Below are 23814 nucleotides of genomic sequence, written 5' to 3' on the forward strand. Positions count from 1 at the left end.
TCAGGACCATCTGGCTCTGCTGATGCCCAGTCCTCCCTTAAGGAAGATAGTCAGGGAGCTGTATTTCACTCAGGAGCCCTTAAGGCATAGGGCTCTTTTCCATTCTTTGTCTGTTTTGCAAAGGTAGATTCCAACAGGATTGGCTTTGTGTGCAGGAGGCCACCAAGTGGTGATTTTAAGAGCCTTAGGAAGCACCACTGACTCTGAAACATCTCCCCTTACTGCCCACAGAAACTAAAAATGCCCTTCATGGGGCACAAGGCTATTTATTCCACAAGGAGATAGCAATCTCTAAGTGTAGTTTTTAAATGAGGAAACAAGAGAGGGAAGAGAAAAGGAGAGAGGGTATTCTTTAAAGGAGAAGGAGGGAAAAGAAGAAGAAAGGAGAGGCAATCATAACCTACTTCACAATTTTGCTGGGGGTGTTCCTTCTTACTTGGTTCATAGAAGTTACAGATTGAAGAAAGCAGGTAATGGGGTACATTAGAAGGGAAGATGCCTTGGACTAATCAGTAGAGGGAGATATCTCAGATAGGGGTTCATAATTTGGGGGTCCATGGATAGTTTTCAGGGGGGGTCTATGAATTTGAATAGGAAAAAAATTCATCTTTATTTTTACTAACATTTAACTGAAATCTAGCATTTCCTTTAATTATTTAAAATATTATTTTGAGAAGGGCTCCATAGGTTTCACCAGATTGCCAAAGTGGGCCATGACACGCACAAAAAATTAAGAGCCTTTTCCTCAAGGAAGAGAAAAAAATAGTTCACATATGGATCTGTTAGAACAACAGTCCCTCACTTTATATAGTATTTTTGAGTTTACAAAGCAACTTTCTTAGTTGTAACTATGTGAAGTAGACAATGTAAATTTTTTTTTCATTTTATAGGTAAAACTGTGGAGGCTCAGAGAGGGGTAGTCACTTGCTCCTGGTCACACAGTTATCAAGTGTCAGAAGGAGGACCAAATCCTGGGTCTTCTGACTATAAGACCAGTTTTCCCACCATATCAGGCTGCCTAAGAACACCTAGGCAACTGCTGACATTTCCTGCCAGCAGCGTCTCCAAATGCTTAGAAAATCAAGTTTTGGGAGCCTCAGCACCCCATTCACCCACTCATCTCTTCACAAAAGTGCTGCAAAACCTTTAACTTCCACCTTGACAGTCACCAGAGACAAACAGAAAGGACCTCGGCTTAATGTCTCATTGGAAGGATATTATGCTGTGTTGGCCTCATCATTCAAAGCAGGAAAGGCCTTTGCCATGGTCAAATGGCTTTAATGTGTTTTGAATGCTACATAAATTCAAACTTGATGGCTCATTTATTTGTTGGATTGAAGTTTTATACAATAAACTAAGCTTTGGTATTTACTAATAACTTGTGCGTTGCCCTTTGTTTGTTTAAAAGGGCCAGCAGGCAGGAAAGTTGAGTGGTTCCCTGGGAGACCAATGTGGTGTTTAGATTCTGGTGATTTCAGGGACATCTTCTGGATGGGTCAGATGGGTAATAAGTATATTTGGGGGAGGGGACATGTGTGCGGGGGGGGGGGGGGGGGGGGGCACAGATTTTTGGAAAGTTTGCTTTGTTCCAAACCTCATTTCACATATTAACACTATAACCACTTAGAAATGCAGCATAGCTCAGTGAACTAGGAATCTGGAATTTTGAATGATATTGCTGGCTTGGCTAATGACTTGTACAATAACCTTGGACAAATTGTTTGCCCTACTTGTGTCTTACTGTCTTTGTCTCTAAAGGCAGCATGAAACAAAATTCTACCTGTCCTTCAAGGCTCAGGCCAAATCCCACTACCTCCTTGAAGCCCTCCCTTGCCCCCTGGTCCACAGTGGTCTCTGGCCCCCAGTTGCGTTTGATGTCTATACTATGTTTGGCGAAGGTATTACTTATTGCCTGGCATTTTCAATTATCTCCCCACCTAGACTGTCAGCTCTCCCAAGAAAGGAACTGCTATGCCTTATATTTACTTATCCAAATTGTCAACAAATCATTTTAGTTGATTGATAACATTTTAGCCAATTAACTGTGACAGGTAGAGTACTGAAGATAAAGTACTAAAATGAGTGATGCACTTTAAATCTCTCCTTGATTACCAGCTTATGACCCTAGGCAAATAATTTAAATTCTCTTAGTCTCAGTTTCCTCATCTGTAAAAGAGATCCTCACAACAACCCTGGGAGGTAGATGCTATTAATACCCACTTTTTACAGTCAAGGAAGCTGAGGCACAGAGAGGTTATTTGACTTACCCAGGCTCACAGAGCTAGTTGAACTCAGGTCTTCCCAACTCTAGGACCAATACTCCATCCAGTGTGTTATGTAGCTGCTTGGCCTATGGACAAGCCCTTTGGTCTGTCTGCCCTTGCCTTGTAGTCTTCCTGTATCCTGTTATCTGATTACCACAGCCCCTCCACCTGGTTAACCACCTGGTTGGTTCTTTTTTGGCCCCAGCATCCTGCCTTGACTACATTTTCTGCTTTCCCCTGGATACAGAGATGCTTTCAGATTTTCTAAGATGACAATCATAGGGCTAACTAGGAGAAAGCCCTCACCATAATCATTCTGGTTGAATGAGGAAGTAGCATTTACTTAAAGTATGCTACTATCATACTAGCATAATATTATGCTAGATTGGTGATTGTGTATAGACAAAACTCCTGTTTCAAACTAACTCTCATTCGGAATTGGGGGAAAAAATTTAAGACTCCAAATAAAAGACCAACATTCACTTCTCTTATATTATTCATACCAACATATACCCATATATATGTGTGTATGTATATACGGATGTATGTATTTCCTATGGAAAACCCAAGTTCATATCTGTCCTTTGACTTTTGTGACCTTGGGAAAGTTAGCTAACCTCTGTTTGCCTCAGTTTCTTCAACTATAAAACAGAAATAATAATAGTACCTACCTTGCAGGGTTGTTTTGTGAGGATGAAGTGAGATAATATTTGTAAAAAGCACTTAGCACAGTGCCTGGCACATAGAAATGCTTATTCTCTTCCCCTTCCCTCTTAAGAAGTAACAAAGTTTGAGGTGTCTGGTGTATCTAATGATACTAGAAGGTCAGTAATGGCACTTCTCACTAATTACAAAAAGGATCCAAATTTAATCCACTTCACCTGGAGGACTGTCTGAGTTAGGAATAATAATAATAAAATAACAACTATTGTTATAAAGCATTTGTTAAGTACTTACTATGTGCCAGGCACTGTGCTAAGGATTAGTCATTCAAAGAAAGTCCCTGACCTTAAAGTGCTCACATTCGAATGGGAGAGACAACAAGAAAAAGAAGTAGGGAATACAAACCATATACAGAGTAGGGGTGTGTGTGTGTGTGTGTGTGTGTGTGTGTGTGTGTGTGTGTGTGGTTGCTGGGGGAGGAGAGTAAGAGGGAGTGGGTGACAGGAAAGGCCATTCTCACAAGGTGGGATTTGAGCTGAATCTTGAAGGAATATAGGGAAACTGAGGCATAGTTAGAAGGGAGAGTATTCTAGGCCTTGAGAACAGCCAGTAAAAAGTCACAAAGAAAGATATGGAGTGTTATATGTGAGGAACAGCAAATAGGCCTGTGTAACTAGATCATAGGAGATTTTGTCTAAACAAATGGAATTTCCCCAAAACTCCTGATGAATAAGCATCCACAAAATCAGAAAGGTCAATTCATCTTATTCCTCTCCTTTTTGTCCCTTGAAGTAGGCAGGCCTTGGAGGACTCTTCTTCTTATTCTAAAATTTCAGTTTAGCCTTCCTTCCTTATGATTTGTCAACTGGGACAAAAGAGAGACTTTTTTCAGTGCATTTTTTCCTAATAAAATTATAAAACAAAAAAAAAAAAAATGGGGACAGATAAGAGATACGAAGGATGATGGGAAAACCTGCCATCACATACAGGAAAAAAAAAAAAGACTTTTAATTTCTTTCCACTTTTTTTTTCCCCAGGGAACATTTTTTTGAAAAGTAGAAAATTTTGTATCATGAAACATGCTTTTAGAATGATGAATAAAGTGTTCGAGATTAAGTGTTCAAATAATGCTTCCCAGCCTTTCCTTCCCCAAAATGATTTCTAAAGATGATGTGCTAGGAAGATACTTTTATGTAAAATTGCCTATAGGATTCACTGCTTTCCCAGGAATCAGAAAGTGCACATTTGTCGTATTCCTTACCAAATGGCCCTGATAAAAACCAATTGATTCTGAGTCTTTAAGTACAGAAAAAAATAGCATGAAAGACTTCACGAGGAAATAGGAAGAATATTGTTGCTATCCAAGTTCCATTACAGTAGACCTATTGAAGCCAAGACAAATATGTGATGATAATATGGCTACTGGATTTGATTACGTTACAAAGATAGCAGCAAACTTGAAAAGATACTTTCAAACTGCAGAATCCAGAACACGGTCAGATGTTTGGCTCAGGAATACAGTTTGGAATTCAGTCAAGCATAAGGAGCAATGAAAAGAGCTTTGGATTTCTAGCCTGAAGACCTTGTTTTGACTTCTACCTCTGCTTGGCACTTTACTACCTGTGTGACCTTGTTTGGGCAAATCACTTCTCTCTGGACCTCAGTTTCCCCATCTGATATTAAAGTCTCTTCTACTTCTAAATCCTAAGACCTATAATCATATAATCTATATCAATTATGCTAAAGAGTAGCAAGGTCTTTTTAAATTAATTTTTTTTCAATTAACAAGCATTTATTTTCTTCCTCTGTACATCCCTCCCTCCACTGTCCACCCCCCTCACATTGAGGAAGGAAAAAAAAAGAAAAACAAAATCCGGTGGCAAAGCCAAGACTTGTCAGACTTGCCTAATACCCAGCCTCCCCTAACTTCTGGCTCTACTCTATCTTCTCCAGTATGTGAAATAAAGTAGTCTGCATTTGGACATTTCATCATTCAAGGAATCAGCTAAGATGTGAAAAGGGTAGCCACTAAAGCTCTAGTCCAATGTCTCCTCCTCTGTGGTGTGGAGGCGACATTGGGTTCTCAGAAGTTAGGCCAGTGGGGTCACAAACTCTAGAAGGCCCTCCCAAGCTAGGAAGCCTTTAAATGTGGCATTGAAGACAAGCTTAGTTAAAGCTATAGCAACCTATCACAGGAGAACTGGTCCCCAGGGAATGACTTTTTGATGCTGTGTTGTTCATAACTCACAAGGACTGTCTACATAGTGGATTGAGCCTAGACTAGGTGTCAGGAAAACCCAAGTTAGATTCCTGCTGCCTCAGACACAACACTATGCGAGTTATCATTCAGAGGTTCCCTCTGGGCTGCAGGTTCTTCATCTATTAAAATCAGGATAATAATACCTATGGGATCTATCTCATAGGGATCTATATCATAGGGATGTTCTGATGAGGCTCAAATAAGAACACATGTTAAGCATTGATCAAGATGCATAGTTCAGGGGCAGCTAGGTGGTGCAGTGGGTAGAGTTCTGGCTGTGAAGCCAGGAGGACCTGAGTTCAAATCTAGCCTCAAGACACTTGAGACTTACTAGCTGTGTGACCCTGGTCAAGTCACTTAACCCCAATTGCCTCACCAAAAGGAAAAAAATGCATAGTTCAGGATTTGGTGTCTATATATAAAAGCATTTTACAAATGTCAGCTATCTCTCCAACAATCATCAGAGCCAAGTAGCTAGTAGATAGTATAGGGCATGAAATCAGGAAGTCCTGGGTTCAAATCCCACTTCTGATCCTAGTCAGGAGACCCTAGGCAAGCCATTTAACCTTAGTGTACCTCTGGCAATTCTTCCTAGAACTTCTCTTCACCTATGACTATAGATGAGTTGGCAGAGTGGCTCCCTTCCTTCTGCCTCCATTGCCCTGATAACTTGGTAGCAAGGTAAACGAGACTATTTAGACTATTGTATGCCCCAGTAGAAGCTAAGCTCCTTGAGGTTAAGGACTATCCCACTTTTTCATTTCTATCCTTAGTGCCTAGCATGGTACCTGACATACAGAGGGTTTTTAATCAATATCAATTGATTGATGGTAGCTGGGGATGGGAAAGAATGGAGATTTGGAACAGAGGGGAGTTGGCTGATAGGTCAAATATAGGCAGCACATAGAGAGTGTTTAATAAATATTGATTGATTAATTGATGGTAGCTAGGGATGGGAAAGAGTGGCAGTTTGCCATAGAGGGGAGTTGGCTTCTAGTTAGAAACAAGGGAAGCACAGGGATGCAATAGTGGGAATGGGTTGGTAAATGTGGCAATTGGTTGCTAGGCAATACCAGGAACATTTGTTGATTTAGGACAAGGAAGGGAATAGAGAAGGTTCACGGGGCATTTCTTTAGTTGTACAACCAGGAACCTGCCATTGAGCAATCAGAGGTATATGTGTGTGGAAACAGGACAGACTACTCAACTGAAAGTTGGCGTAATACTATAAAAACACAGTTTTCCTATCCAGTTTATGAAACTGAGATCTCTAGTTGAATAAAGTATTGTATATCTAAGAAGGCCACAAAAATGAGGAATGAGGGTCATGAGAAGTTAATGAAACTGATGCTGTTTTGCATGAAGAATAACTTAATTGGAGTCCAAGGATGTGAAGAGAAAGCTTAAGAAGGATGAGGTTGTACTGCTTGCAACCTCTGCTGAGCAGAGAACTGGGGGACTAGAATATTATGGATGGTCATGCCACTGGAAGGGACCAGGTTGTGACATTTCCTTTTCTGTAGGACTTAGGCCATAGGACACATTCTTATTTGGCTGGAGCTTTGGGGGATGATCCTTCCAGAAAGCATCAAAGTGGACTAGGGGAGGGAATGGTCTCATTCGTAGGATTTAAGTACTTGCCAAATATATATGTAAATCATAGAAATTAAGAGCTGGAAGGGAATTTTGAGATCAACTAATCCTATAATTGGGCAGCTAAGTGGCACAGTAGATAGAATGCTGGGCCTGAGGTCAGTAAGACTCATCTTTGTGAATTCAAATCTAGCCTCAGACACTAACTATGTGACCCTGGGCAAGTCACTTAACCCTGTTTGCCACAGTTTCCTCATCTGTCAAATGAGCTGGAAAAGAAAATGGCAAACCACTATAGTATCTTTGCCAAGAAAACCCCAAATGGGGTCACAAAGAGTCAGGCATGACTGAAATGACCAAATAACAAAAAAATCCCATAATTTCATTTTATAGGTGATGCGTACAAACATACACAGAAATACACAAACATACACTTGGAATTTGGGTTCGAATTCTGGGCTAGACCTTTGACCTCCCTGGGTCTCAGATTCCTCACCTTGCCAAATGAGGGAGTCAGACTAGTAGGCTTCTGAGGTCCCTTCTAGCTCTAAATGTATGAGCCAAGGTAACTTTTTATTTCTGGTTTTATTATACCAGGATCTAGCGTAGTGCTTGGCACAAAGTCGATATTTCATAAATGCTTGCTTGCTTGACCCAAGTGTTACTATGCACACACACACACACACACACACACACACACACACACACACACACACAAGTAGTAGCTCCTTGTATTAATGCCATTTGGTATACTGGGTTTTTTTTTCTTTAAGATTAATGCAAGGGGATAGCAAAGCTGGACAAATCCCAGGCAGCAGGTTGTCATGGCATTTAGTACTTCTGATCCAGTCTTAGCCCCGACTACACAATGGTGGTTCGTTCTTCCTCTTCGTTTCATGATCATTCAGCAAGCATTTATTATAAGTATCTTCTCTGTGCCAGGCACTAGCCACAAAAGGAGTAAGTGAAAACCATCCCTGACCTTAAGGAGTTTATACCCTATAGTGTGGTGAGGTCGGGGGACCGGCTGAGTAGAGGAGAGAACAACATAAACACAGAAAAATACATGTAAAATGTGTACAGAACGAATACAAAGTGATTTTTTAAAAAATTATTGGTGGGGGAGGAAACAGGAAAGATCTCATGTGGGAGCTGGTCTTTGAGATGAGCCTTGAATGGAGCTAGATTCTAAGAAGGCTGAGGTGAAGAGGAAGGGAGCTTAGAGGTGAGGGGAACAGCTCAGGCAAATGCACGAAGGCGGAAGGTGGAGAAAGAAGATGGGTGAGGGCCAAGGAGTAGAACAGTTTGTGTGGAATGAAGCACGAAACATCAGTCTGGAAAGATAGTTGGGAACCTGATTGTGAAGAGTTTTAAACACCAAAGAGAAGAGTTTGCATGTTTCCTAGGGGTAAGAGCAATCCACAAGAGGTTCCTTTGGCAGGGGAGTGACAGGGTTAGACCTGCTCTTTGGTAATACAGGAGAGACTGTATGTAGGGACACGAATTAGGACATCTTTTTTAGTAGCCCTGGAGGAGATGGTAAGGGTGTGAAAAAGATGATGGGGAGAAAAGGAAATGGATGCAAAAGATTGAATATTTGATTTCTTTGCCAAATGGTTAACATCCTCTTACGTGTGCATCTTGGGGTGAGATTTATGAATGAAAATAGTATAAGAGAAACCCAAAACCTTATTTAATCTAATAGACAGTTATAACTGTTTCCTAATGGAGGCATTAGTGATAAAGCACTACTACATAATATTAACCTACTTCAAATAATACTGTATATTTGGATTTCCATAGAAGGTTGACGTAATGGAATGTGATCCATGCTATAATTCCTCTCTTAGAAATATAACTTAATCAAGTGAAGCATATTTATCAAACCAGTCACCAGACTCCCAGTGGAGATCTAGTAAGTTAAGAAATGGCTACTAGTCTATTTAAATAATCTTGATTGGGGTGAAGAGAGAATATTATATGATTCTTATTGGAGAAGCTTCACTAAAATGTCTGTCCTCAAAAAAAAAAATAATAATCAAACTAAGTTAAATACTACAGAGAATGTTAGCTCTTTAATCCACAATCTCAGATAAGTAATTTTAATCTTTAGGTAACTGTTTTGTACTTCCATTTCCTTTGATTCTTTTGAGCATGGAAATAAAATTGTTTTAAATAAAATTTATAAGCAATTTTAAAAAAGAAAAAAGAAAATAAATGGATAATTAACAAATTCAGCTCCATTAGGTACTTGGTAAAGGCTACAAGAACAGAGCTGGGTGCTCCTTGAGTTTCTCATGTGTCCCTCATGCCCTCATTCTAGTTTAGATTTGAGCTATATTTCTGTAAAGGAGTAACTTTTTGGTAGGGCTTTTGCCTGTCTGTCTCTGGCCTGACTAAATGTGATCAGCTTCCTCTTGGAGCTGAAGAGTTTTTAAGATCCTTTGATTGGTGTTCTTCCAGAAGAACTTCTAAGAGATCCTGACTTGGATCTCACCCTGAGGTTGGGACTCAATGGCCTATAGAAAAGACTGCTCTTACTTTGTTTTGTTTTGTTTTTCCTTGAAAGCTAAAAAATCCACATGGCCTCCAACTCTGTGGGTAGACTCCTAGAGCTAAAACAAAATTCTCAAGCCCTGGGGTATGTATGGTTTGTCCAGATCTTTACTTGCACATTGCAAAGGTACACATATGTGCAGATGAAGGCTGATGAATGGCCTTCTAAACCCACCCCGTCTTGACAAATCACATAACCTCAATTGAGGAGTTTTTTTTAATCTATAAAATGAGGGTTTGGTTACATTTATTTAAGACATTGCAAGATGACATCGGTCAAGGCAATGTTTTGTGGGGTATGCCTGGTCTTAGGAAGAGACAAATAAAACTATGCAACCATGAAAAAATGTTCAACCCACAACCCCAACCAACCCACCCTCCCCCGTTCCAATTCAGTGTGGCTGACTCAAGTTCCAGCTATTTCATGGCCATTCCTACCTTAGACGCTACAATCTTAGAGCTGAAAGAAATCACCTAATGCAAAAACTTTTTTTTTAACACAGCATAGACTTAGAGCTGGAAGAGACCTACTCCAACACTTCTGAATTATAGATAAGGAAAATGAGGCCCATAGAGGTGAAGTCAAGTCAACATGCTTTTATTAAATGCTGACTATGTTGTCAGGCGTGATGATAACCAGTGGGGCTACAAAGAAAGACAAAAAACAATCCATGCTCTCAAGGACCTAGACCTTATCTGTAATGTTGCATCCAATTCTGGGCACTATAGCTTAAGAAGGACGTTGATAGGCTGGACAATGTTCAGAGTAAGTCAACTAGGAGGAAGGGCTTTGAGTCTTTGCCCTAAGGGCATTGGTTAAAGAAACTGTTTAGCCTGAAGAAAATAAGCCTCAATGGTAACAGGGTAGCTCCAGGGTTTGAGGTCTGTCAAGTGGCAGAGCCCCAGAGGGCAGAGTGAGGAGCCATGGGTGGAAGTTGGAAAGAGGCAAGTTTAGGTTTGATATTAGGAAAATTACCTGACAGAGCTTTCTAAAAGTGGAATGAGCTGCCTTAGAGGCAATCTGCTCCTCCTTCCTTGAAAGTCTTCATACAGAAAATAGACAACCCCCTAGTTAGGTATGATAGTGGGGACTCTATTTGGGTATGGATGGCCATTGAGGTCCTTTCCAACTCCCAAATTCTGTGATACAACTTACCAATATCATACATATCATAAGTGGCAGAGCCAAGATTCAAACCCAGGTCTCCAAAGCCTGGATCCCCTCACCATGCTGCCTCCAAGTGGTAATTAGGATAGAGTCTGAATCTCTTGACCCTATACATTGGCTTGGACCCAAGGCCCTCCAAGTAGTCCATGATTAGAGGTCAGGTGATACTGACCTTGGATAGAAAAAAAATGCATCTTTATTTCCACTAACCTTTAACTGCTAAGTAAAATTAGCATTTCCTTCAATGATTTAAAAGCATTAGTCTGAGAAGGGGTCCATAGACTTCACCAGACTGACTATGGAGACCAGGAAGACAAAAACTGCGTAAGAACCTCTGCTCTATACCATTTTACCTCTCTCTTTTTCTATCAGCTCTTTTCTTTCCATTCATTCTGGCATGGTAGCAGCTGCAAAAACATCAAGGAGGACCAACCTGGGGAATGAGATGGCCTGTTGGGGGAAGATGTCCAGAACAGGGAGTTAAGTGAGGGCTGCTACTCAACTAGTCACTCTTCCTGTGGATGGATCTACAGGCAGCAGCAATATCCCCCATAATACTTTTTAAAAGGTGAATTCTACAGAGTCTCTCGAAAAAATGTTAATTTATTTTTAACTCTGTGTCTTATGGTTATGATTATGCTTCTGAATGTGACTGTACACTATTTTATTCACAGGTGGGCAAATAAAACTATGCAACCATGACAAAAATGTTCAACCCCCAACACCAACCAATCCACCCTCCCCCCTTCCAATTCAGTATGCCTGACTCAAGTTCCAGCTGTTTCATGGCCATTCCTACCTTAGCAGCCAGCTGTTTCCAGCAGGTTAAAAGCAGTGCCAGCATCATCCCAGCATCAAAGCATCACGTCTGACAACAGTAAGAGAAATAGAGTTAACTCCTCACATCCCCTACATTGTCCTCTTAGATCCCAGGACTCCTCACTGGGCTGAATAGCTCTGGCTTGCCTGGGACTCAAGGAGATGGAAGGCAGGACACTGTGCTTTCTAATCCTCTGTCACTGGCTTACTATGTAAAGCCTTTTAAGCTCCATTCAAGGCTTCAGTGACCTCATATGTTACCTGAGATCAAACACCTGATGAAAATTACACCTCTGAAGCACTCAGAGCCTAATTGGCCAATCCCCCAGAAAAATCTGCTTCTCACAATCACTTTTCAAGTAACTGATGGAAGACACTGAATTCTATTGCTGGTAGAAAGGAAAAGCTCAGAAGTAATTCTACAAAGAGACTAGCTCCCCAAATGAACAAGGCATGAGTTAATATCACCAATAATTCTCTCCATCACTCTGTGGAAGGCTGGGTAGAGACCCTCTTTTTTTTTTAAGAGACATGGGGGCATTCTTTCAAGAGGCCAGAAGAGAAATTGGATTTTCTTAGAGTATGTTCATGGCCACTTTCAGATCAGAGTTTTTTAGATCTTCTCTAGCAAATCTCCTAGAAGAATTATTAATATTCCCTCCTGCTGACAGAAATTTGATAATCCTTGAATAAAAATGCCCAAACCATAGAAGACTGCACAAAAAAAACACTATATAGCCTCATAATCCTCAGTCTTAATAAAATCTGCTGGCTTTCAGAATAAAACCTGCAAGTGACAAATAGATCATGGAAAAGCATTAAGGAACTGCAGATAGAATTTGTCTGCAACCAAACAAGGGAAGTAGAAATTCAAATAAGTCACAGAATTCATCTCCTCATTCCCTTATGGTGAGGTTTTCAAATTGTGAAGTAGGGAGGGTTTCCTCTCCTTGGCCCCACATGACTGTTTAATATTTCCCCTTCTTGCTCTGTAGCTGATTTTCCTTCCTATTCTCTCACACAAGTACCTCCTCCTTGGTCAATATGGTAATAATAATAAATTTGCTTAATATCTTAGGATTACAAAGCACTTTAACCATACATCATCTAGTGGAGATGGTTGAAGAAGCAGGTGGGCGGCCTAGTAGATATAGTGCTGCCCTTGACATCAGGAAGACCTGAGTTTGAGTCTTATCTCAGACACTAGCTGTATAACCTTGGGCAAATCTCTTAACCTCTTTCAGCCTCAGTTTCCTCATCTGTAAAATGGGGACAATGATAACACCTACCTGAGTTCAAATTTTGCTTCAGGTACTTACGAGCAGCTAGGACAGGGGTGGGGAACCTTCGGCCAAGAGGCCACATGTGGAGCTTAGAGGTACAGTGTCAGGCCTGGAGTCAGGAAGACTCATTTTCCTAAGTTCAAATCTGGCCTCAGACACTTACTAGCTATATGACCCTGGGCAAGTCACTTAACCTTGTTTGCTATAATTTTCTCATCTGTAAAATGAGCTGGAGAATGAAATGGCAAACTGGTATCTAGTATCTTGCCAAGAAAACCTGAAATGGGGTAGGCAGCTAGGTGGCACAGTAGACAGAGCTCCGGCCTTTGAATCGGGAGGACCTGAGTTCAAATAGGGCCTCAGATACATGACACTTATTAGCTGTGTGACCCTGGGCAACTTAACCCCAATTGTCCCATCAAAAAGCAAAAAAAAAAAAAATTAAATAAAATCTTATTAAAAAAAAAAAAGAAAACCTCAAATGGGGTCATGAAAAGGCAGACATGACTAAAAATGACCTAACACTTATTAGCTGTGTGACCTTGGCAAGTCACTTAACCTCTCTGTGCTCCAGTTTCCTCATCTGTAAAATGATGACAGTAAGAACACCTACCTCACAGGGTTGTTGTGATGATAAAAGGGGATAACACATGTAAAGAAAGTTCTTTGTAAACCTCAAAGTCCTATTTTACTGATATTACAGTTGTTGTTATTATTAATTACTTCCCAGAGTTGTTGTGAGGATCAAATTAAGCAACATAGAAATCACTTTGCAAACCTTAAGGTGCTATATACAATGCTGGTGCTTTGTATATATCCCATTTCATCATCCCATTTCATTCTCATAGAAACTGAGGCCAATAGTGCAAAAGGTCTTATGACTCAAGTCATACAGCTGGAAAGAGGCAGAGCTAACTGTTTCTCTTGGTGACACAGGAGGATTTAGGTGATGTGGGGAAATTATGGAATGTCTGTGGTGCACAAACCAAAAGGCATGAATAAAATTAAAAAAATAATAAAATAATCATACATGGCACAAAAGAAAAGACATTGGCAGCATCAGGACACAAACCTAGGTCTTCTGAATCCTAGTTTAGTGTTCCCTTAATCATAGAAAACTCAGAGTGAGCTCAAATGACACCTTCTACCCAATGACTTTCCTGATCCTCCCAGCCTCTTGTGCACCCCTTCCCGAAGGAAGGAAGAAAGGAAGGAAGGAAGGAAGGAAGGAAGGAAGGAAGGAAGGAAGGAAGGAAAGAAAGAAAGAAGGAAGGAAGGAAGAAAAGAAGGAAGAAAGGAAAGAAGGAAGCATTTATTAAGCATCAACTGTGTGCCAGGAATTGTGCTAAGTGCCTTACAATTATTCCGTTTGATTCTCACATCAACCCTGAGAGGTAGCTGATATTATTATCTCCAATTTATGATTGAGGAAACTGAGGCTGAGAAAGTAAGCTTGTCCAGGGTTACAGAGCTAGTAGGTGTATGAAGCAAAATTTAAACTCAGGTTTTTCTTGACCCCAGGCTCAACACTCTATCCATAGCACCACCCAGAAGTTTTGTATGATACTTTGTATTCCTTTTGTGTGTGTTCAGAATATACTTCCATATGTGCTGTTTTCCTCCTGTCCTTGAGGACAGGGACTATTTCGGTTTTGTCTCTGTATCCCCAGCACTCAGCAAAGTGCTTAGAACATGGTAATCTATTAATAAATGCTTATTGATTGATTGAAAACTGCCTCTCAAAAACCCAGTTGTTATTAACTGAGACCACAACTCCTCAGCTATTCGATTTCTATGTGGTATAGTAGAAAAAGCACTAGATTTGAAGTCAAAGGATTTGGTTTATCATCTTGGTCTTGCAATTTGTAAAAAAAAATATATATACTTAAAGTTAACATTTATTTCTTCAATTAACAAAAATCTGCCTTTCTGCCCTTTCACCTCTCTGCAGCTTACCCTCACAAACAGATCATGGAGGAGGATCAAGCAGCTGCAGACAGATCCTCATTCCTTTGTTATGAGAAGCCCATTCTCACTCCAACAAGAAAGAAAAACAAAACTCCTGTTACTATTGCATTCATCTTACAGTCAAGTAAAACAAATTCCCACATTGGCCATGTCCCCAAAAACACATCTCAGTTTGCATTCTTATCCCATCACCCCACTGTTAGGAAGCAGGTATCTGCCGCTTTCTAACTGGGTGACCTCAAGAAAGTCAATTTACCTCTGCGGCCCCCAGTTTCCTCATCCGTGAAACAGGGGATTGGAATACATGACCTCAGAGGACCCTTCCAGCTCTAAATCCTATGACCTTCCTAACCTGTGGATGTGAATCCTCTAACTAGAATTGTGTCTCTGTGAAATCCCAAAAGCAGATTCACAATTTCCCACAAAGTGAATCTAATTTTGCTTGTGAAGAGCTAACTGTGCTAGTTACTTGGGACATACTTGGGACATCAACATTAAACTTCAAGTTGACAAATATGTATTGAAATCAGAAAAAAATAAATATGTATTGAATCAGAAAAAAATAAGATAATATTCTTGCCCTCCTGGAGTTTACAGTCTTGCAAAAGAACCCTGCAATAGATTATCTAATACCTTTCTCAAAGGAGCATGACAGGCTTTACAATTTGATTTTTAAATTTCATAATATTATTTTGAAGTAGGCAGGAACATGATATTATTATTTCTATTTGGTAAATGGGCAAACTGGGACAGAGAAGTCAAGTTGCTCATATAAAGTCATAGTATAATTTAGCAATGAACCACAAATAGTTTCCAAGGCAGGGTTCTAGCCCAGTATTTCCAAATTATGGAAGTAAGTTAAAAACCTCCTATTTTGAAAAAGTAAAACTAATCATATTAAGGAATATTTCTCTGGTCTAAAAAAGACCTTTCCAGAGCCCTGGGGAAAGTCCCTTGGAAAGGTGAGTGATATGTTGAGGATAAAAAGGTCTTTCTTTGAGAATGGATTAAGTAATCCTTGGAAAGGAAGATATCTATTTGTTTACTTTAGAAGTAAGGGGAGTAGTCTAGAAGGGAATGAGATTGTTATTTAACTATTCTTGGATCTTGCATATTCTGGACTTTCACATGTTGTGATTTTTCTTTTTTGGGATTCCTATAAATATTACCTAACATTGTCTGAAGGTAGAAAGTCATGTTGGAGACCATGAGACACTACTCTAATCTGACCATCTTTAAACTAGAAATGTTTGGCTAATAGGTTAATGATGAATTAAATATTGTTTCTAGCAAACAAGCTAATATACAGAGGACAGTATTCTCCCCTCTCCTCCCCAGTAACATGGACTTAAACAGAAAAACACTTATTAATCACTTAGGCATAATCACTTACAGAATACAAATAGAAAATCCAGACAATCTCTGCTCTCATGGAGCTCACTCTCTACCTGGGAGAGATAACATATAAAGGAGGGCTTCTGTTCATGCTTAGTTCATGACAGGTGGAAAGGCCAAGTAGTACTTGGGTTCTGACAAGGAAGGTAAAGGACAAATGGCAAACCCCTGAGCACCTTGGAGAGTAATGGTAGGGCAGATGATCGCCAATAAGAAGTTGGTTTAAGCGTCAAAGTAGACAGGGACTCTGGAATACTTTCCGCAGAGATGTGCATATGGCAGTCAGGATCTGGCTCTCTGGGCATCCTGCACCTGATGGAAATTGGGCAATGGGGCAGTGGGAGTTGAGCTGGGGAAGGGAAAGGTCCATGTCTCCTCTTCATCATAAGCTCCACCCAAGACTTGACTACTCTGGAGATTAATTTGACATTTTCTCAGTGGCCTGTAGAATAATCTGCCCTTTCATATGCTCCCAGGCAGTGGGAAGGACTCCCACCCCTGGGTATTCTGTCTAGTTGTCAGTTCCTTGTATGGAGGTTGTCCAGCCATGACATCCCTGTCTTAGACAATTTTCTCCATCTTTAGTTAGTTATCTAACTAAATTAGTTAGCTAGTCATCTGTTAGTACAAGATGTTGCATCACTGAGTGAAGAAAAGGAGAAACAAGCAGTGAAAACTACAAAAGAAAAGAAGGAAATGACTAAGTGGAAACTTCTAAACAATGGAATTGTAACCCGAAGGTTGCTCCAGCTAGATAACAGCTCTACAAAGCACAAGCAAATCATGTACAAATAATGTATTATTTAGAGCCAATATGTTATCAGGGGAAGAGCACTAGACTTGGAATACTAGCTACATGACATTAGTAACTTATTTAACCTCTCTGAACCTCAGTCTCCTCATTTGTAAAATTGAAATAATCATAACTGTGAAACAGTATCACATGCTAGAGGGATGACCTCAAAGTCAGAAAGACCTAGTTTAAAGCCTTGCCTCTTGGGGCAGCTAAATGGCTCTAGTGGCTAGAGCACTGGCCCTGGAATCAGGAGGACCTGAGTTCAAATATGGCTTAGACACTTAACTAGCTGTATGAACCTGCGCAAGTCACTTAACCCCAATTGCCTCAAAAAAAAAAAAGTCTTGTCTCTGACTGATTCACTTCAGGTGTATGACCCTGGATAAATCACTTAACCTCCCAGTACCTCCAGACAACTCTGTCTCAGACTGTAAGTTACAGTCAAATTGCTGATCTGCATTGGTGGAGGGAGTTTAAGGTCTGGACCAACACTAGAAATCTTTACTACCTGCCTCCCAGGGTTGTTGTGAGTAAGCACCTAATGAAACAGTATGTGAGAAGTACTTTGTGAGAATGATGAGGGATTACATAAATGTAAGGAAGTGCCTGCCATATGTATATTAGTATCAAGGATCATGGACCCATTTGGGTCCAGGTTCCTTCTAGTATTCTATCTTGTTTCCCTTACTTCATTCAAAGGCTCATGGGAACAATGGTGCCTCCTGTATCTCTTACCATTGCCCTTCTTGTTCTAGGATTTCGAGCTGGAAGGAAACTTAGGGATCATATGCTGTGTCCATTTATGACTGGTGAGAACACAGAGGCCCATAAAAGTTAAGGGCTTTGCCTAATGTCACCCAAGTGGTAGGTAATAGGTAGCAGAGCAAAGATTTGAAAACAGGTCTCCCAGCTCCAAATCTAGTTGCCTTTTCACTATTCCTCGTTAACAGGCCCATTCTAGGTTTTAGTTTTCTTAACCATAAAATAAAAGAGTTAGAGTAGATGATATATCAGACCCCTTCCTTCCTGTTCTGAATTCTAGGATCCCATGAACCAATGCTTGATAAACTTTCTTTCTCCAGACTGTATTTTGAGGTTGAGACTGTTGATTACCTCTTCCTGGGAAAAGTTTATTTTGGGGTGGAATGCATTGCAGCTTAGGACAGAGGCATAACATATGCAGAAGTTTAAAATAACCAGAGTAATGTGTATGCAACACAATTCCTTTGTTAATTAAAATGCTTGTAAAAAGCAATAAAAACTCCCCCCACACCCTTCCACCACCAGATTTTCAGCTTTCCTTGGCAAAGTTGCAGCTTTCTGATGATGGGGGATGAGCTGCCTTGGACAATGACAAATTAACAGGGGCTGGTAATGGGCTCTGAGGATATGAAGCTGCCTCTTCTGTCAAAGCTACCAACTAAATCAGGAATATTAAAAATTAGATGAGAATTAGAATGGAACTAAGCAAAGTCTCCCAAGTGTGGAAGTCATTCTCATCTGATTCTCTGTGGGGGGGAAACAAATGAGATTACGTGATTGTTGGAACTGCAGGGAACTAAAAGATGCTAAGGTCAGGGGAGGAATGTGGAACCTCTGGAATTTCAGGTGGCAAATAGGATTTAGAACCTTAGGTTTAATGAAGACAACAACCAAAGGGAAAAAAAAATCACATAATTAACACACACTGTTAACACTTCATTAGTCTCCTGGGGCGAAAGTTATGCTAAAAATAATCAAAACATTTGTATTAAATACCGTTAAAAGGCACTTACAGGTGGCCAAGGAAACTTCTTTGTCCATGGCAAAATTAGGCACTTTCTTCAGTTTTCCTTCATTATTCCTAGCACACTTTGCAACACAGAATGGGTTGGCGCCCTGAGAGGGAGTCATTAAGGGCACACTTCAAATTATAGAATCAGAAAGGAAGCATTACTCAGAGATTCTCTCTCAGCCTAACTTTGCCTCCAAAGTCTTAAACAACTTCTCTGTTTCAAAATCCAGACCTTCATTGGTTCTGAGAAAGAACCAGCCAGTATATCACACCAACGAGATAGCACCAAGGTCCAGTCCAGGGGTGGGGAACCTGTGACCTTGAGGTCACATGTGGCCTTCTAGGTCCTTGGGTGCAGTCTTTTGACTGAGTCCAAGTTTTACAGAACAAATCCTTTTATTAAGGAGATTTCTTGAGGACCTGGAAGGCTACATGTGGCCTCAAGACCACAGGTTCCCCACCCCTGGTCCAGTCCCAAGTAAAACTAAAAAATGATTTAAAAATCTCTGTCGGATCCAGCCCCAGGCACCTCCGTTTGAGCCTATCCTCCTGCTACCATTGCTTCACTCCGTTGCCCTTGCTGCTTTCAGAGGCTGACCAAAATAATGGTGCCTGTTGTTTATCTCACTCTTACCTCTCTTGTTCTAGAATTTAGAGCTGAGAGGGAACTTAGAGATCATTTACCTTACAGTCTTATTTCTACTAGTAAAGCTAATGAGGTTAAAGGATTTGTCCAATATTACACAGCTGGTAATAAGTAGCAGAGCTGGGATTCGAACCCAGGTTCTCTGATTCTTAATCTAGTGTTCTTTCCATTAGAATATGTTAATTAGATAATAGGACAGAGTTAAGCCTTCCTCTGCTCCCAAGTAAAATGTGCATTCTGGAGCTCACACACCCAGCTTTATTGTCTAATCCAGAAGAATGGTTCTAGTCAATCATTTAATCCTTTTATTGGCTGCTTTTCTTATATGTAAAGATGGGCGTGTTAATACTTGCTTTATCTACCTCACAGTGTTTTTCTAAAACTCAAATAATTATAATATCTCATTTACATTGGTATTCGAGGTTTACAAATGCTTTCCTCACAACAACTCTGTTACTATTATCTCCATTTTACAAAGAAGCAAATTGAAGCTCAGGGAGATTGAGGCACTTGCAAAAGGTCACCCAGCTAGTAAGGGTTTCAGTTGGGACTAGAATTCAAGACTTTTGACTACAAAGCCCAGTATTCTTTCACTTGCCACAGGGTACTTCTCTAATTAATCAACTAATAAGTATGTAATCATTTTTCAAAACATTAAAAGTACTATGCAAAATTTAGATATTATTATTACTAATACAGCACTCCCTCTGGGTTCAGTCCCCTAACTCACAGCGGAACAGTGGCTCTCAAAGCGGCTACTGTTACCTCTGCTTCTAGGGAACTTTGTGAGTGCCTATTCCTAACACTATAGCTCATGAGCCCCCACTGACGTTTTTCACATTAACAATCAGTCAGTAGACTCAGATCTTGGCAAAAGTATTTACTCAAATGTCACAGCAAAAAACAGCAGTTACAAAGTATTTCCCCAAAGTAATTAGTGCTAATTCTTGCACAAAGACTCACAGAGTCCAGGGGAAAGAGTGAGTACAAATTTAAAGTGCAGTAGTAGTGAGGTACATATGGAGGAAACACATATAGACCAAAGTAACTCACAACTCTGAAACAAGAGGATTTTTGCTGAAGTCCAAATGGGGCACAACTTTATGTGAAAAAGTATCATGCATGTGAGTTATTTTTACAAGAGGGCAATGTGGCACTGTGGATAGCATACTAGAATCAGAGGGGGAAGAATGGTTTTCAAATCCTGCCTTAGATAGTTATGAGCTATTTAATGGTGGGTAAGCTAATTTCTCTGCCCCTAATTTTTCTCATCCGCAAAATGGGAATAATGATACTTGTACTTCTTACTTTATGAGGTTGTTGTAAGGAAAATGCTTTATAAACCTTAAATCATTATCTGAATATGCGTTATTATTACTACTGTTATTCTGGAAGTGAGAGTAAGCTGCCAAGACAGCATAGTGTAGGACAGAGGTGTCAAAATTGCTTCATGCACCCATAAGTGCAGCCTGAATCAGATTAAAATGTAAATGGGAAATGCTGAACAAAAAAAAAAATACAATACAACATAGATAATGCCAGTTTGTGGTATATGTGGCCAGCAGGGATTTGCTTCTATTTGAGTTTGATTCTACTAATGTAGTGGATTGAGCACTGGACTTAGAGGGGAGAAAAACCCAACATGGGTTCAAATTACACCTCACACACTTACTAACTGTGTGATTCTGGGCAAGACTTTAAACTTTTCTATACCACAGTTTCCTACTTGGTAAAAATAAGGGGTGAAGGAGCTGGACTAGATCATCCTTCTACCTCTAAATCTATGATCTTATGAACAGCTAGGTGGCCCAGTGGATAGAGATCTGGGCCTTGAGTCAGGAAAATTTGAGTTCAAATCTGGCCTCAGACACTTACTATGTGACCCTGGGCAAAACACAACCCAGTTGCCTCCATTTCTTCATCTGTAAAATGATCTGGAGAAGGAAATGGCAAGCCACTCTAATATCTTTGCCAAGAAAACCCCAAATGAGGTCATGAAGAGTCAGACATGACTGAAATGACCAAATAACAACAAAACATGAACTCTATCCAAGATGCCATCAGAAAATACAGAGGTTTGGGTCCCTGTCTCACATTTCTAGCCTGCATTCCGCTGCAAGTAAACACACATTCCGACGGGTTCTTCTGTTCTGACTTATGTCATAAGAGTAAACAAGAGATCCTCCAGTTTTCCAAATGTTCTTATCTCTAAGATATACTTTACTAATCAAGCAAACAACTCTTTCCTCTCTCCTTTCATCCTCCCTCTTTCCTCAGCAGAATTGCCTTCAACATACAAAATGCAACCTCCAAGGCAAACCCCAAATTTGTTTAAATGCAAGGGAAAAGTCAGAATTTCCAGAATCCTTTTCAGAGCCCGGCTCATTTTTCTGAACTTGGCTCCCTGGCTTTCCTCAGCTAGAATGTTGAGGCATTTGAAGAATTTGAAGAAACGCAGCCAGACTGAGAATAACACTGCAATCTGAAATCCCAGCTCAAGTGTCATGGGACACATATCTAGCTCAATAAAAATTAACTTTTCCCTAGAATAATGATTAGATAATGCTAAATGCATTGTGGTGCTCAGTGGGCAGCATAGGAGGGCAACTGACAACTTGTTTGTAAGGTTTAAAAAAAAATTCATGTTATGTGTGTCAGATCTAATCTCAGTGGAAATTTGTTTTTTAAGAACCAATAAATATTGTATATTCACGGGATCATAGATTTAGTGATTGAACAGATATTATTCATTTTCTTGGCTTACTTCCTCCCCACATATGACATTCCTTCTCCCACCACTACGCTTTTGCAAGGGTTGTCTCCCCATCACTCCCCACAGCCCCCAAGGCTCTCTTTCCTCACCTCTTCCTCTTGAAATCCTTATATGCTCCACCTCTTGCACAAGGTCTTTCTGTATTTTGTATATAACTTCCCTCCTGTATTTTGTATTTATTTAACTGGCTACATGTTGTTTCCTCAGAAAAGAATTTGAATTCATGGATGGCAAGGACCATTTTCCTTTTTTTCTTGGTCTGCCTAGCACATAGTTCCTGGTACCTGGTAGGTGCTGAATAAGTGCTTGATGAACTTAATTGAATTATAAATGAGGAAAGTCAGACCCAGAGTAGCTGGTGACTTGCCCAAAGTCACAGAGGTCATAAGTAGCAGAACCAGGATTTTGAAAACAGGTCTTCTAACTCCAGATTCAGCATCCTTTCCACTGTATCATACTGCCTTTCATAACAACTCATGGTGTCTTTTTGGAAAAAAGAAAGGAAACAAACATTTATTAACCACCTATTATGTATTAGGTACTGCGCTCACTGCTTTATAAATATTATCACATTTGATCCTCACAATCCTAGGAGGTAGAAGGTATTGTCCCCATTTTACAATTTAGGAAACCAAGGCAGAGGTTAAGTGACTAGCCCAGACTAATCACACAGGGTCACACAGCCAATAAGTGTCTGTGACAGGATTTGAACTCAGGTTTTCCTAAATCTAAGCCCAGCACTTTATCCACTGCACCACCTAGTTGCCTCTTTGGATAGCATTGAGTGAGATGGTCACTGACTTTGGACTCAGTCATAACCAAAACATGCAGCAGCAACCATTCTCTAATACACTCTTCTTTTCTTTCCTATAACATTTATTAAGCTCTTATTGTGTGAAGGGCACTGAGCTGGGCAATGAGGAAGATACAAAATTCCCATTGGGCATGCCCGTGGCTCATGCAATTTACAGTAGAGTAGCAAGGTTTCTCTTCACATGGGTAGAAATAACTACAACGCAAAACAATACATCTGTATGTTGAAGGCAATTCTGTTGAGGAGAGTAGGAGGATAAAAGGAGAAAGGAAAGACTTGTTTGCTTGATTAGTAAAGAGTGTCCTAGAGATAAGAACACTTGGACCACTGTGGGATCTCTTATTGTTTGCTGTTATGACATAAAAGAGGAATAGAGGAACCAAGAAACAATGTAGCCCAAGTGCTCAGCAGTTTGGAAACCATCCCGGACTTAGAGAACTTCCGTGGTAATCCCAAATCTCCCAATTACTACCCTTGAGACCTTCAGCAAGTAGGCCTCAGTTTCTTCATGTGGGAAAGGAAACATTTGAAGGAGATGGCTTTTAGGGTCTCTTCCATCTGTAAATCCTATTTGTTTCTATGAATAAAAGACAAAAAAACAATGACCACAACGACTTAATATAACCAACTAAAAGCAACCAAACTTGCTAAGTCTTGACTGACGCCAAGGGAATTCAGAACAAATAAATAATTGTTACTGTCATTTTTCCCTCCTTGGTCTATTCCTGTGATATCAGAGCCGTGCTTTAGAGCAGTGGGATCACACTAAAATAGAAACAGGGGTGGGGGTGGCACTAACTCCCATCTAAAGATCCCATTCAAAATTTCAGGAATAACAAGGTAGCCATGGGGCCATGGATCTGTTGTGTCTGATTCTAGCTACATGATTGGCCCAATTTTTTCTGGTTATACACGTCCTTCAGGATGTTTCTTTCACTCAAGTCATTGTTGCTAATATGTTGCAGCCAACTTAAACACTGCCCCCTCCCCAGCTACTTTACTGCCCTTTAAATTACTTAAAATTTTGAGTCTTTGAAATCAG

Source organism: Vombatus ursinus, unplaced genomic scaffold (assembly GCF_900497805.2).
Source record: "Vombatus ursinus unplaced genomic scaffold, bare-nosed wombat genome assembly UNPS02014818.1, whole genome shotgun sequence".
In the NCBI taxonomy this organism is placed as follows: domain Eukaryota; kingdom Metazoa; phylum Chordata; class Mammalia; order Diprotodontia; family Vombatidae; genus Vombatus; species Vombatus ursinus.